Here is a 17,029-nt window from a genome sequence, read left to right as displayed (position 1 = left end):
TTGATTTGGTGTGTGTTCTCCTGTCAAACCAGAGGCATGGTGTTGTCCAGTCCTTGTTTCTGTCTCCTTATATCATTCCATTTCCTCTTATATCTCATCAGAGATGGACAACTATGTCCTCCATCCCAGCCTATCTCTGTCCTTTTTAACCAGGATAACATTTAACATCTTCATACAGTACATCGTGGTCACTGTTCTGATGTCTGCTTTGATATAGAGCTTTAATCAGGATCCATTGCAGCAGTTTTGTGATTTTTAACTGAAAATAATTCAGAACTTTCATTTATTATGATGACATTTATTCAACGCCTCCAGGTGCGAAGATTGTCATGCAAAATAAATTGTAATCATTTTCCCTCATCTTGAATCAGCATCATTCATCATATCACTGCATTCCTTTCATTTCATTTGTATAAAGAGCGTGCCTGCCAAATGGGTATTTAGAGATTGGCTACAGTATGCTTGTTTTGAAAGTTGCATTTTTCATTTCTAGTCTTCTTTTGATAATCAGTATTTTGTTATTTATCTCACTTTCCGGGTTTCCTCCTATTTATTCTTTTCTTCTACCATCTGCACTTCTTTTGAATTTAACTCATTGAGTATTTTGGCAGACGATTCTTTTGAACCCTGTGAATATATTCTTTTTGGAGTTGGACTCATTTGGATTCATTTTCATTCTTGTGAAAAATGAAAAAAGGCAGGAACTACGAGCCATGATGTCTATTCCTCAGTGCTGCCAAAAGTGCCTGATTTTTCCTTCTGTAGAAAGTTTCCTGCAGCTGGTCTGAAATCTGCTCATCACAGTCTCTTTCAACAGTAATAATACCTTTAGTTCAACTAGATAGCAACCACACAATGACTGTCAAAGTTAGAGGACAGAGGAGGACAAAGAGATGGGAGGAGAGCAGGAGACGCTCTGTCACAGTGCCTGTCAGGGTTTTGTCTTCCATTGATAGTTTGAACTGAATTTAGCTCATACTTTAATGGTGGTGTCACGTAAATCACTTGAGAGTCAACCACATTGTCTAAAGAAAGATGTGAGGTGATGTAAAAGGCAGAGTTAGAAGTGTTGGATGTGTGGTTAGTTGATAAATGGCTTCAGAGGAACAGTGAATTAGATGATGTTGGATACATTCCAAGACATTTAGAGAATTCACGGGGTTTGCAACAGGAAGAAATACATGCAGAGGCAGTAAGTATCAAGGACAACTGAGATCAATTGTACTTATTATATAAAAAAGTATTTTTATTATGACATACAAACTGTACATTTCCTTTTCCGTTATGTATGAATGTATTCGATCAAATTGTAAAGCACATTATGTGATGAGTCCCTATTCATTTAAATGACTTGTGGATGAAAACTCACGAGACAGATGACTCAGTCACTCAAAAAACCTTTTATATGTGAATAAATTCAGTTTAATATAGAAGTTACTCATCAGAAAAACCTCTGGATCTGGAGAGAGGATGTGCTCTGATAGATAGTGTTGAAGTGAAAGCACTAACAAGTCTGCAGAGACTTAACAGGAGAATCCACTGGAGATCAGCTGAGCTCTCAGCCTCTCAGCCTCTCTGCTCAGCAAGTTTAATTGGGGATAATGCATGTTATATAGAAACACAACTCTGACATTCATGAAATAAACTTATTGTCAGAAATGTATTGTATCCTTTGCCTCGCAGCTTTACACGTGTAGTACCTTTGAGTATCCAGTCCTTTCTGTGGCATAAAAACCCAAATAACAGAAACCAACGCCCTTTTATTTGGATCTGAACCAGAAAGTGATGCTCTGCTCTACAGACATTTGGCACATTTCCAGAGGCAAACAGTTATCAAACCAAAGTCTTTAGGGAAGCTTTCACACAATGGCTTGCCAGCTGAGAGCTCCACTATCATCAGAGCAAAACAGTCATAAATCAACGCTCTCCACAGAGTCACGGTAATCAGCTGGGGGTCGGCTGTGATGAGAACCACTGGGATGGAGTCACCAGGAATAGACAAATAAGCTCTGTATTCAGGGCAGACCAACAGCAGAGGAAACTAGAGCTACAAGAGTAAGTCAAAGTAAGAGTATCACAGAGTGTCTGCAACTTTACGGTAAATGATCCACGTCCGGAGGTCACAGCTGAGAGTGGAGAGAGTGCAGTGTTAACGTGGTGTCATATTTACAAAATCAATACAGATCCTTTCTGAGCTGTATCCTGATACTTGATAGATAGAAAGCAAAGCAACAAAATTGCTTCAACGTAAAGATATCCTACAGCTTTTTTTTTCTTTTTCAGTTTTGACTCAAACAATAAATCATAATTACATTTGTTAGACGCTTTTATCCAAAGCGACTTACATACATTCAATACTGTGGACAATCCCCACAGAAGCAATTTGGGGTGAAGTGTCTTGCCCAGGGACACAACGACGTGCTGACTGCAGTGGGACTCGAACTTGCTATCCCCTGATTCGAAGTCCATCACACTATCCACTGAGCCACAGCCTCCGTCATGACTTTGGATGCTCCCTGACCTTCTCTCCAACAAGTCTGCTGTGTTACCTTTGTTCACACATGTGCAGTGTGAACTATGTGTGAGAACATGATGTCCTGGTGAAGCGCCTCTCTGGCAGGTGAAAAAAGAGGCAGCTGGCAGAGTGCATGTGTATTAAAGAAGACGTACACGTGATCCAAAATCTGAGTTTGCTGTTACTGAGCTGTGAAATAACTAGGGCTGTCAAGTTAACGCGTTAACGCAAAAAAAAATTAACGCCACTAATTATTTTAACGCGATTAACGCATGTGTATTTTTTGTCCTCGGCCGCTCCGTAGTTTCAGAGCGCATCGAGTTTAAAATACCATCTACAGTACAAGCTGATGCTGACAGCCCTGCTCCTGCCACCCGCTTGTGGCAGACCACACTTCCACGCTCACCGGCAGGCCCGGACTGGCGGAGGACCGGCAGGGTGTGTGTATGTGTGGCGCGACTCGAGCGAGGCACACCTTACGTGTTGTTGTTGTTAGCATCTGGTGCTAGCTAGCTGCGCTAACGGATATAAGGAGCGGACATTTCGCCGACAACTGCGCCGAGCACTTGACTTTATGCAGGTAGCCAGACAGTGTGACATTGAACGAAAAGTCAGCACACTCAGCACGGATAGTGCGCACAACATGATTGCAGCGTCCAGGCAGCTCCCGTTCGAGCATATATGCCTTGAGCTGCACATAGCTCCAACGATCCATCACAGTGTCCACACACACACACACACACACACACACACACACACACACACACACACACACACACACACACACACACACACACACACACACACACACACACACACACACACACACACAGTATTATTGTATGAGAGAGGTTCCAGGTTGAATTGAGAATATTCATGAGAATATTTGTCATTGTTCAAATGATAATAAACAAACATATAAAGCATATTTGTCCACTCATATGTTGATAAGAGTATTACAAACTTGAAAAATATCCCTCTAAGGTACATTTAGAACAGATAAAAAATGTGCGATTAATTTGCGATTAATCGCGATTAACTATGGACAATCATGCGATTAATCGCGATTAAATATTTTAATCGACTGACAGCCCTAGAAATAACACAACTGAACACATTTACATTTTAAGTCAAGCATAAAAATAAGTAGAACATATATGTAATAATACACAAATAGGCTACTTGGATAAGAGCGACTTTTAATAACACTGATGAAACCAATTCAGACACAAAGTGAAAATGTTGTTCTGGTAAGTTGTACGCTTTTCATGAATGTGGTGAGGAGCAGTCTTCTCTGTAGAGCTCTGCAGAGAATAAGCTCTGTGCTCTGCTGCTGCTCTGACTGTCCATTGTGCTGACTGGCAGGATGGATCTTGGTCGAGTTTAAAGAGTAACTTGACACGACCTTAAATGTATCTTTGCTGACCTTCAATGGCTTCTCATCTCACTCTGCTGCAGTGAAGTACCGGTGAGCTATATAGCTATGGTGATGTCACAGTTAGGTACTGTTAAACATTAACTTTTGATCACACCCCCCCCACACCTATTAGTGATGCTGCTGTAGCTGTAGTGAGTGGTGGAAAGTGCTTGAAAAATCCATAACGGATTATTTAAACGTTATCTCCAACTTCTGTGGTTTATTGATCTTTTTGTTACATCCGTCCTTGCCTGCCTTTCCCTTCTGCCTTTTCCCTTAGTTTTTATGCTTGATCTGTCGAAAAGTAAAGACTTCTTTGCATCCTTGCATACCAAAAGATCTGGGCGTTTATCATAAAGGGAAATAAACAAAAATCACCTATTTTTACGACACTCCATATTTTGATATATGATCTCATATATTTTCCTCACAGTATAGCTGTCCCAAATGTACCAACATTATTTTCAATCTTTCACACATCCTAAGATTTGCTGGGGAACAGAAACACTGGGCTGCAAATAAATTATGAATTAAGACAATTAGAGTTAGCATCTTCAAAATGTATATTATGTATGATAAGTCATGAACTGCATTATGTCAAATGAATCACAATCTCTCTCTGTAATGAGGGAAGGAAATGATGGAGACATGTTTTCACCTGCAGTGGTGATTTATCTGATTGCTGAGCTGTGAAAGCTTTTGTCGGAGCCGTAGAAAATGAAAGACTGAAAACTTGGACACTTTGTTTCTTACATCTTTCATTTTAATGTCTTATTACAACATATGTTTTAGACTTTTGCCTAAATATCAGTTAGAATGGCTAATGTGAAATCATTTTCTACCACCTGTCCATACATAATTACTCATTACAGTCATGAGTGGGAGGCTGTGCATATGTATTCATGTTGTTGCATAATTGAAACAGTGTCTGTCATGTTTCAGTCTACATCTTAATCGATTGTGATATGTTCGTACTATGAGATTGTGTTTTAATACATCGGGTTACCAGATGTTACTTAGACTAAAGATTGGCATAATCAAAAGCTAACTATGTATCCAATCAAACAAGACACACACACACGCACACACACACACACTCTCATAGATCTGATATCTGCTGTAGTACCATGAATGATATTCAACAGCTTGCAAGCGTGCAGTATGCAAATATTATATATATTTAATCCACCTTTCTTACTCTGTTTTTCATCAGATTGTTTTGATGGGAGTCAATTTAACCTTTGCTTTGTTTCTTTTGCTGCTGGCAGGTTAGAAATGAAATGATATACAATTGATCTGAGCATAACATACATGAGCAGTGTGACAGAAACAGGTGGGGAATCTAAATAAACCCTCCAAACACTGCCCACCCGTGGCACTAGGTACTGTGGGTGAAAACTGAACACAGATGGGAACTTAAAGTAAATAGAACTGAGAACACACATTTCCATAAATACAAATAAATTAGAAAAAACGTAGCTCCAAGCAGCAGTGTTACTTCTGTGTAAGGGCAAAGGTTGAAAAACAAAGTTAAGCCCATTTAAAAATATACGTATAATCCCACAAAAAGAAAAAATGGTGTATCAATTACTCACTCTGTTCCGTAAAGAAAAAGGGACCGCTGGCCTGAGTACTGCATTTGCCTAAGGACATAATGTGTGAGCCATATCATGACTACAGACACTAGTATAAACCACATGGTGTCACCTCAAACTGATTTTGAATATTTATCAGTGAATAAAAAGATTATATTGTGGTGATTGACATTATTCACCCACGGATCTATGGGTTGGGGTATTGTTCCGCACGGACATTTTAGTGAACCGGACTTTCTGTTTCCGCCGGTCTTCGCTTCCCGGGCATGAAGTTGTTTACATGTGTGTTCAGATGCAAAATAAGAGTTTAGCTTGTACTTTTGATACCCCGCCTCCGACTCCCGTCTCTCGGCACCACATTGGTGACCCCGACATAAGTCTCGTTGAAGGATCCGAGACTGTACCGAGCATGGCAAATAACGCCGTTTTTTTTCAAACTGCCGGAGTTTTGGGAGACATCTGCGGCTGCATGGTTCGCTCAGGCGGAGGCTCAGTTCGCCCTCCGCGGAGTTACTGATGATGCAGCGCGCTATTTTCACGTCGTTTCGGCGCTGGGGAGCTCCACTGCGACCCGGACGGTGGGCTTTATCACGTCGGGGTCACCAATGTGGTGCCGAGAGACGGGAGTCGGAGGCGGGGTATCAAAAGTACAAGCTAAACTTTTATTTTGCATCTGAACACACATGTAAACCACTTCATGCCCGGGAAGCGAAGACCGGCGGAAACAGAAAGTCCGGTTCACTAAAATGTCCGTGCGGAACAATACCCCAACCCATAGATCCGTGGGTGAATAATGTCAATCACCACAATATACACATTGTTGACCAGGGACTCCTATTGTTTGTTGACGTTGGTTCCCCTCTTCTTCACTGACTTTCCTGTGCAGCAGTAATCGCAGTGAGAGGCAGGAAGGGCGAGAGCATCAATGTGAGAAATCAACGTTGTGGGGCTGAATGAAATGTTTCGGATTTGTTCAGCTTTGTTGTCAGTGGTGAATCACGAAACGCTGCTTCAGTGGAAACACACTGAACACATAGGGACACAGTGAGTGTTTTGGTAGGGGTCGCTACTCTCCGTGTTAAGCAGCAGAAGCAGCAGGGACACAGTCTCCAGCTCGTGAGTTCTTCAGCAGCGTTCACACTGCTTTGATTTCTTCCACCGGTCTGATATATCCGCAGCGCTTCCTCTTCTGGAAATTACCCGCTGGAGATGCAGTTTAGTCGGGCAGAGAGCGGAGCTTCTGCACCTGGAGGAACCATGCTTTACTTCTGGATACACACCGTTTGGATCCCCGGGGTCGCTTTCCTCTTTGGATTTCAAGGCAAGGGATCTTTTCATTATTTTTAATTTCATCCATTAGGGAACACCAGAGTTCAGAGGGATATTACAACCATGGATGACTCGAGTTGTTGAGGTATGTGAAGTGACTTTCCTTCCTGAAAACACCTGACAGGGGAGGGGGAGTCCTCGTGATTAAGCCTGTGACCTGAGCTGACAGCTGTGTTCATGTACAGTAGCAGTGTGTGACACAGAGAAGAGAGCAGCTGAAAGCAGGCTGATGGTACAGCTGACAGCTTCAGGAGAGTCTCCTCTTAGCACAGTATAGAGAAGTGCACACACAGGAGGGGGCTGTTTAGTATGATAAACCATGACTGCCAACTCCACTGTTGGGGTTATAAGCATGCTGGCCTCTCTGGTGATTTTAGTAGCATGTGTGGTTTATTTCTCCCCCAAAAAGTGAATTTGTAGCATTTGAAGCATTTGTTCTAATTCAAGGCTGCTTTGTACACACATATTTTTTCACTTCGTTCCATGATGTCTGCATCATAGATTGGATCAGTCAGTCGTGACCTATTGGATTATCTTTGGCACCGCTCTCTTGCTGGCAAGGAGCCTGGTAGTTTGCTGTGTGTTTGTGTGTGAGTTTGATGAAAGAAGGAAAAAGCAAGGTATGCTGAGCATCAGTTTCAATCACACTGCTCCACCTGCTCATCTCCCTCTCACAAGGCCAGCTGATGTGCAATCTATGCACATTGCTATGCACGAGGTTGATCAGCATGTATATGCAATGGCATTACCAGGAGCAACTGCAGGTGATGTTCAGTCATGTTTTTTAGATTTCATAACCCAAAGTGGATACATATGTCTTTATATCTCTCCCTGGCTGTAGTTTTAAACATATCATCTGTTCTAAAAGTTGCACTCCAATAACTCTGACATCCTTTGATGATTCAGTCTTCATGGGTTGGGGATATTTGATAATATAAACATGAAAGACAAGGTGTCTTTTCAGGGAAGAGAACGTCATCCTTCATCAGAGCTGAAAGTGTTCACTCTACTTCCTCTTTCTCTGTTGGTGTTTTTTTGATTAACCGTTAGTGTGTAATACGTTTCAGGCCTTTTTAGTGTTTCAGGCCTTTTTAGTGTTGTTCTCTTTTTAATCAAGGGTTTGACATTGGAAGAGGAAAGGAATGTAGGGGGTCTTTATCAGCAGACATCATTAGGCCACAATAGTTTGCTCCTTCATTGGGTTTATCTATTACTGGATGTTTACTTTTGTCTGTAAAGTACCAGTAAACATGAGATTGTGTTAAAGGATTACAGGATTAAAGCCTTTGGTCTTACTGTTCACCCAGTCAATACATCCACACATCTTCTCTATGAAACCTTCAAACAGGTAATCCTGTTGTAGAAAAATAACTCTGATACATCACACTGGTGGATTCGCATTTCACTTAATTTCTTTGAAAGATGATTCCGTCAATTATTTGGCTTATCAATGAATTAATATGTAACAAAAATGTCCAGGGATTCAAACCTTTTAGTATATTTCCAGTCTGTTAATCGTTTAATGATGTCTATCAGTCAATGGTGGAGCTGTGGAGTTGTGTTTTAAGGAATATATATTAATAACAACCATTCTCAACTAGTTAGTTACTGTGTGACAATTCCTGCAAATTCAGCCGGACTGCCTGCACTCTTTGCAATAATCGGAGCAAATGGCCAGAGGAGCAGAGTCAGTCCAGAGCAGTGGCGTAGCTGTGGGTGGGCCCGGGTGGGCCTGGGCCCACCCACATGCACGTCTGGCCCACCCACAGCCAATCAGCGCGTTATAGCGCAGAGCCGGGAAGCCCAGAAGGAAGTGCCACAAACTGCAGTTCCTCTAGTAGCCAACAGGGGATGGATGCAGAAAGGAGCCATGTCCATAGACCCCCATGTTAACATGCCCAACTTTACAGCAGAAATAAACATGTTTCTAGCCCGGATCCAATCAAATTTATTCTGGATATAGTTAGATTCCACCTTCATGACAATGGAATAGGGAGTGCATTTTTTTACCGTGAGTAAATTAGTAAGTAAAGTAAGTTTTGCCGTGAGTAAATGAAAGTCTTATTTCTTCTTGAGGTCTGCAGTGAAGCGTGTACACATTTGCTGAATATGAAAAGACTCTCAGTGTGTGCCCACTGTGCGACTGTCAAGGATAAACAACCTGTGGCCGCCGAGCCAGTCATGTGTAGGGATGGGTACCGAGCCCCAGGGCTGAATTATTAAAGACCGTGGTACCATTAAGCTCCGACGTTATCGGTTGGTACTGGAGACATGTCAAAAAGATATCTCATATGTATTATTGCTACACAAACATTATATTTCAGTTTTAGTGTCGCCAACTCTGTTTCTAATCTGCAAAAAGACAGCAAAATGCGTCTATGATTATTTTTAGTATTTTCGATCTTTCCAATCCAGACGAGAGATCTCTCTCCCCCGTCTGTGTGCGAGGGGGCGGGGCGGTTTACACACACGCAGCTGCTACTGTACATGCAGCAACACACACACACACACACACACACACACGGAGGAGATGGCGGAGAGAAGCGCTCCAAGGTATGGTTAAACTTTACCCGTCTCGATGTGGACAATGCTCGTTACCAAAAGTGCAATAAGAGTTTAGCATGTGAGGGCGGTAACACGAGCAGTTTGTCTAAACATTTAGCAAAAGTGCACCACGTTCAGACGGAGGAATGCACCGGGTTCGACTGTCTCTCTAGTAGCTCTGTAGCCCCATCCACGAGTCACGTTTCCACGTCAGGTGTTATGTATGCTAGCAGCAACACACGGAGCTAACTCAATGATACAAACATGGGTTAATGATTAGAGGTAACCGAGTTATTTATTTTGTTAAAGTTTCAGCCATTCTGTTTACAGTTCTGTCATCATATTATTTAATACGGTTTGTTAAAACATTGTTGTTTCTTTTGATGTGAAATATTATGTATTTAATTTAAATAAAAAGCAATGTTAGTTTTGTTCACAATTTGTTTAGTTAGTTTACCTTGTTTTTTTCTAAAGAAAAAACGATAAAAGCACCGGATCGATAAGCGGTATCGATAAAAGTAGTAGTAGGCCTACCGTTAAAACCTTAACGATACACATCCCTAGTCATGTGGATGTCAGTTTTACACACATTCTGAGGCCGCCGTGCCTATGTTTTTGTTTTCACTGCTAGTTTATGCTTATGTTCAATTAGTGCATTAAAAAATCATTAAAATCATTAATGAAGTTTCAGCTCAGACCCCACGCTTAATAAGTCTCCCCCTGGCCCACCTACATTTCTCCAGGCCCACCCACACAATCATTCCTGGCTACGCCACTGGTCCAGAGTCAGAGGACCTCCACTGGAACCGACACACAGAACTGTATTTGAGACTCTGTGGAGAACAGAGTCGGATATCAACCAATTAGAGATGGCAAATCCGGATCCTTTTACGGACTCAGGGTCTTCTGAGTCAGTCATTGAAGAGATCCGGATCATACGAGTCATTTGAGTCATATGAGTCAGCATCACCAAGACCGTAGAAATCCTATCGGTGAAACCGAAAAGTTGATGCATTTCACGAGCATATTATTATTCCATATATTTGAATATATATATATATATTTGTTTATATATATATATAATATCTGCATGTATATTTTCTATTTCGACATGTATATTTTATATTTTATATTTTATTTTATTTTTCTTTCTATTCTTGTATATTTTGTAGTTTTGTTTTATTGTAAAATGCCTTTTATGCTGCTGTAACAACAACAATTTCCCAATTTGGGATCAATAAAGTACTATCCATCTATCTATCTATTAAACTGACGTTATATTAACCTCTGCTACACAGTGTATTTTGCTTTAATAAAAAATGTTGATCACAAAAAAAAGGGTTATTTTGCGATTTGGCAAATCTGAGTCTGCTGTTGACTCGTGCATGAGGACGAGTCTGCTGGATCTCCGGATCTGCTGCTATATACGGCTCCGAGTCCGCACGAGTCTGCTCTGCTGTGTGTTGCAGAACAGTGAGTCAGGATTTGCGAATCTGAGTCTGCTGTTGACTCGTGCATGACGACGAGTCTGCTGGATCTCTGGATCTGCTGCTATATGGTTACGGCTCCGAGTCCGCACGAGTCTGCTCTGCTGTGTGTTGCACAGCGAGTCAGGATTTGCGAATCTGCGAATCTGCGAATCTGCGAGTCTGCGAGTCTGCTGTTGACTCGTGCATAATATAGCGCGGGAGCCGGGTGCTGGAGGAGGGGCTATGCTCGTGCACATGACGAGTATGGATCTCTGGATCTGCTATGCTATTACGGTTAGGAGCCGTCGGCTCCTCTGAGTCCCCACGAGTCTGCAGGAAGTTTCACTGATCCGCGTCCCCTCCCCTGAGCCAAACGATAACTTCTGGCAGCTATCCTGTATACTTGCTAAAGGGTAGGTAGATGGACTGGGGTACGTTGTAATGTGATTTTACATGTTATAAAGAGAGTAGCGAGTGACGCAATTTATAGTTTTAATTTGTACGTCACACCAAGTGTGGGACTCAAGGACTCGGGTTAATGGAGAGGGGAGACTCGTCACGACCAGCTCATTTCTAGGATCCGGGTTAATGATCCGGATGAATCAGGACTCGCCCATCTCTACAACCAATACATCAGCAGAACTACCAGAGACAGCTTTTGGTGTACTCTGAGGAGGAGAGGAGGAAGGAACACATGGCTGTCTGTCAGTGGAGAGGAGAGGATCATAGAACGTGTAACAAGCTGAAAAGGTTGTGTGAGTGTGTGCTTGCCTCGTCCATGGTATGTGTGTCTGCTTAAGTTAAAATATGTATTTTTCATCCCTTCTATATCCACGATGGGGTTTCCATCAGCCTACATTGATGCTGTCAAGCAGCTCAATGATGCCTGTCTGATCGAACAGCAGCCTCAATGCCGAGAAACAGACAGTTGGACTTGCTGACACACACAAATACACACGTACACACACACACTTTCATTCAGTTGACTCTAAGAAAATTCACTATGAGTGTCAGATGATAATATTCAGTTAAATTAACATTTAATACATACTTCACAAATATAGCATTAATCCCATGGGATACTGTGAATGTAGATTATCCAAGGCCTTTTTGATCTTGTCACTGCACGATTAAACATGATTCTGGACCAACCAATCATGTGCAGTCTTATCACTGTATGCATCACACTATAGAAGGAGCCAATATAGGTCTCATGCTTGCATCGTAGATCTGAAGCAACATCCCACGCTCTTTTATATTTAATTAAATGAAGTGTTAAATACATTTACATATTCTCCACAGAGCTGTTTTTTAAGATTTACAGTTCTGTAACTTCATAAGACGATATGTTGCTTCATTAATTTGTACGCTCTTCACTTCTCTAACATTTCATCCCTGCATGCTGCCATCAATTCCAATAACTTTTTCCTTGAGAAATGTTTTATTTAATGACTCCATGTGAACTGTTCTGTGGTGAAATATGTTTTATGGATACTCATACTTTTCAAATCTCTCCAGAAGAAAAACGTTTGTTGAAGATGAACATACATTATTATTTGATTCCGTTTATTTTGCAGCATTGCTCACATCATTATGGGACCTTGTTAGTGAAGAGGACCTCCAAGTCCCTGTACAAATACATCAGTATTGTGACATTGCATTTGATGGTTTTTGATTTAATAAGTAAAACCACTATAATAATAGATAAGGATGTATTAGAAACCTAGTGTAATACAGTGTGAGAATACCAGAACACACATATGTGTCTGCTCTGCCTCTTCTTACCTGTTGCAAATGATACCGTTTTTATTTAGTTTGCATATATATATATTTATTTCTCTCCCACACGATCCTCCTTCAATTATAATTGATGATACTTTCACCGACATCCCATGCTGTGTGCGTTATATCTCAGTGGTATGTTTGCTCTGTTATGATAAATATATATTTATAGTATAGATTTATTGTTCTGACTGCTTGGACTGATTTAAAGAGATACCCGGAGTGCAGAGTATCATCAGTCTCACACAACTGTGAAACATTGTGTTGCTATAAATTGTTTACTATCCTCTGACACATTTATCCGACAGTGAGGTAAAGGTGATATTTAATTATAAATATAACAGCTGACTGAACACATTGCTGTGTCTGTATGTTCCATAAATAACCAACAGAGATGGCATTCAATGGACAGTATTTATATTGATAACACATTTAATGAAGCCTTTACTAAGTCCAATTTATCAAGTTATACTTGCATACATAAGGTTAAATAAGTAAGAAAGGTCAAACACTTCACAGTATGCTGGGTTGGTTCTCTGGACGAAAGCCCCACAATAATGACTGACTGACAACAATGACACATTCATCACATTTTCTAATGACTGATGAAAATCATCAGTGTACTTTTAGAGTAAAGGCAATGGCGGTCAAAGCAGCTATTTGCAACCATGATGAATCACTTCTAACTGCGGTGATGTTGTTGTTTCACAGTAATGGATTTATTGTCACATAATGAACAGAGCAACTTTTTAATTTCAGCTGAATGACGACCATGTCTCTGCTGTTCACTGTGACTGTTAGCTGCTATGCTCCATGGGTAGTGGCACTTATAAAGGTTTTCATCTTTAGTTATCAATTCCATCAGGGTAGAAAAACATGCCACAGGAATCATGGTTAGCTGAGACTGGTCAGCCAAACTAATGCTGTGGATATCTGTGCGGATATTGAAGATAAAGGGTTGGTTGTAGCTTTGGAGCTCTGAGTCTGTACAATCTGGATAAAGAATGAAATATCAATTTATTATGCTAATATGGCTGCTGCATTCCCAAAGATAAAACCCAAGAGGGGTGTGCAAGGTTAAATGTGTGTGTGTGCTTACTAGACCGTGTGTAATGTTTATGCTTTTTTTTCATAATAAAACATTTAGAGGAGAGAATTCCTGAGTCGAGTGTAGGAGTGAGAAGGTGAGTGTCAGGAGTGTGGACAGACTGCTATTATTATTATTATTATTATTATTACAGTATAATTCCTTACTGTCACAGTTAGTATGCATCAGACAGCTGAATCCCCTCATGGATCAAAGTGTGTGTGAGAGGATTGACAGCATGGAAGCTGCAGAAATGGACCAATGAAAGTCAGGCAGTGGATTGACAGCTGTCTAAGTAGAGACTGGAGACTCAATCTACAGAGCTCCACTTTAAACCAGTAGTAGCATTGAGGGTAAGATATTTTTTTCTTTAAGAGTTTGTCCAGTCATACGGATTAATTAGCAGCAGCCCTACCTGATCCTCAGATAGGTGGTTCCAAATTAACATTATTATTTGAAACCTTGAACCCCCGTTATAGTAACAGGTAGTATTGCCATGATTATATCGTTGATTAATAAACAATTGTTCCATTCTCAACTATATTTGAACTCCAAAGTATTATGTCATATTTGCTTGATAATTGTTAAAGTAGATATTACATACTGAGCAGGATCAGACTGTATGATGATGACAATGAAATATTGATGACAGCTGGATTGACAGTTGGTTGTTCAGAAGGACTGCAGCACTGGTAGTACAGGCAAATAGAAGCGTGCTCTCAAGATACATATTATAGGATGGGGAACTCGTAATGAGTACAGATTTATTTATGGAGGAGTTCCTCTGGAGCCAACTGACAGGGGGGCTCATTATCCAAACATGGCTGATACATTTGCCAAGACACACATCTAAAACATGGACCTGTATAAATACTGCATACAAGATGTGTGTGGAGTTCACTTTGTGACAGTGGTGTGTTGGTTTAGATTGAATCAAGACACTTACATTGGATATTTAATAACTTGTTGCATTGTATACTAAGAAATGTATTTAACCCGGGTCCGCATTGTGCAAGTTTCAGTAGTTAGGCCTCACAGTCCAAATGCAGCAGCATCAATCTATGGACTTTCCTTTCAAATGACACCTTTTCCCCATTGCACCACCTTAAAGCAATATAATACCATGACTCAGCTTTGGTGCTTACAGTCTCAGCAGATTACCTTTCCCCCTTTAACTCCTCTACTTGCTCTGAGTGCAGCGTTTTAAAAAGAATCCGCCTCATTTCCCATAAATCACTAGGCTCAGTGGAAGGAAGATATGTCAGGGCTGACTGTGAGCTGCAGGACATTGTTTATTGTATTTTGTCCGTTGTCTTGTGTTTATCACACATTCTCTGAAATCCATATCCACAACACAACTTTACCTAGTTGACAAATATAAAGATATTGATAAACAACTGTGACACAATCCTCACACGATAATGAGGATGAGTATATGTGAAGCAGTGTAGGTGTTCATGCTGTCTGATAATAATTATGGGTCCTCTTGGACCGCCCCTCTAAGAATACATATTCATATAGTGTTATTCCTACAGTATGTGTTGACCTATAATTGAGACCTGTGCTGTTTTAATATAGTCCCTGGGAAGCAGCTGTATCTCCAGGTATGTACCATCATAATAAGCTGTGGATGCACATGCCTACCTTGTCTTGTGTATCCTCTTGCACTGTATAGTCATTTACATACTGCATTATTTATATCAACATTGCACAATCTCCCACTTGGTGAGATCATGTCTCATCCATATGCCATTTTCATTGTGCTCTGTCATGCAGGACTAAGCTGTTTCTTTCTGATTCTCATTCAACCTCTGACATTTTGCCATTTTCACTGGAGAGGAGATCTTCAAGGTTCAAGGTTCTTTATTGTCAAACTGACATAGCGACAGAGTAATTATGTTGTTGAAAATCTTATGTCACAGGCTTCTCCAACAATGCAACATAATAACAATACAGATAGCAAGAGCAATACAAAAGAAAAATAGTTATAAAATAAAGTGAGCATGTGGAATAGTGCAGTACGAGTCTATATACAAGTTATTGGAATGATATATATTAGATATTAGATACATATTACTGAGTAGCAGATGAATGTTTTTGAAGTTGTTTCTTCAATAAAAACTGTCAATTTAAACTATGTATTCCTTAAATATTACATATCTATCATTTTAATATTGTAAGGCATATGTATTAACATTATATATTTAGTTTTTTCCAATATTTCTGCTTGGATTGGGACTTCTGCAGCATGAGAGACAAATATCTAACTAAATCTTGAGTTGTTGGACTTTTACACATAAATGGACATCTGTGACATTCAAGTCCTTAGTCATACAATACTAATAAAACCTATTGCCCCCCAAGCTCTCTGTATTATTCAGTATACCAGTTATGTCTGGTGTTTTTGGCGACTCTCCGCTGCTGGAGCAATGTAGAATATTTCATCAAAGAAGAGACCCTTTGATGGCGCACCGTCGATGTGGGAAAAGATTTAGCTGAAAATGTGTAGATGCAACCGATACAAGTTTCTATGTTCAATTGAAAACAAACGGAGTGAAGAATAAAGAGGTAACGTGCATGTATTGCTTCTGAGAAAACATTATGCTGACAGAGCAGGATATTTGATGATCTCAGCTGGACCTCTGTTCAGTAATATAAACACTGGTGCATGTTCATACAGAAGATTATAGATTCAGCATGAACTGCAGATCATATCCTGAGCTCTGAATCAATTGTGGTTATCTGATATGAATCAGTAAGTGACACGGAAGGTGTTGATGTTGAAGCATTTGAAAATCTGACTTAAGTGACTCAACCAGTTTTATTTGTATACTATTCTACATTACAGCCCTTATTTCTGAATGTGTGTGGTACTCAGTGATTCATTTTCACTGGTAGTATAGAGCTGATTTTGCTCATATTTGTGTGAGATTAAAGATTCAATGTGTGGATGAAAGGAAAAACCGGATTTCAATAACCATAATTTCTGGTTGAATGTTGACCTTCACATGTAAAACAAGCCTTTGACGTTAATCAAACTGCTTTAAAATCATCACAACTTCATGGATCACTCTCTCCTCCCACTGTCTTCACTGCCATGTAATGGAAGCTTCAAACAGTCATCAGGTTCATTAGTGTCTGCTGATCACACATCCTTTTACATTTTAAATGGTGTCTAATTGCCAAAAAGTACAAATTATAACATTTAAAAATGACATTAAGAATGAAAACGATGGTTCTTATTTCTGAACATAATTATTCAGATTATCCTAGACTCATTTTGGGATTCAA

General features: G+C 40.3%; 1 protein-coding gene across 1 annotated transcript in view; it reads left to right on the top strand.

Moving 5' to 3' along the window:
- Window positions 1–17,029, top strand: part of lsamp (limbic system associated membrane protein) — a 638,149-nt gene that overhangs the window by 82,697 nt on the left and 538,423 nt on the right. The gene's annotated exons all lie outside the window — the stretch shown is intronic.

The sequence above is a fragment of the Trematomus bernacchii genome, unplaced genomic scaffold (genome assembly GCF_902827165.1).
Source record: "Trematomus bernacchii unplaced genomic scaffold, fTreBer1.1, whole genome shotgun sequence".
In the NCBI taxonomy this organism is placed as follows: domain Eukaryota; kingdom Metazoa; phylum Chordata; class Actinopteri; order Perciformes; family Nototheniidae; genus Trematomus; species Trematomus bernacchii.
Note: the sequence above shows the minus strand (reverse complement) of the source record. Positions and strands in the feature narration are given on the sequence as shown.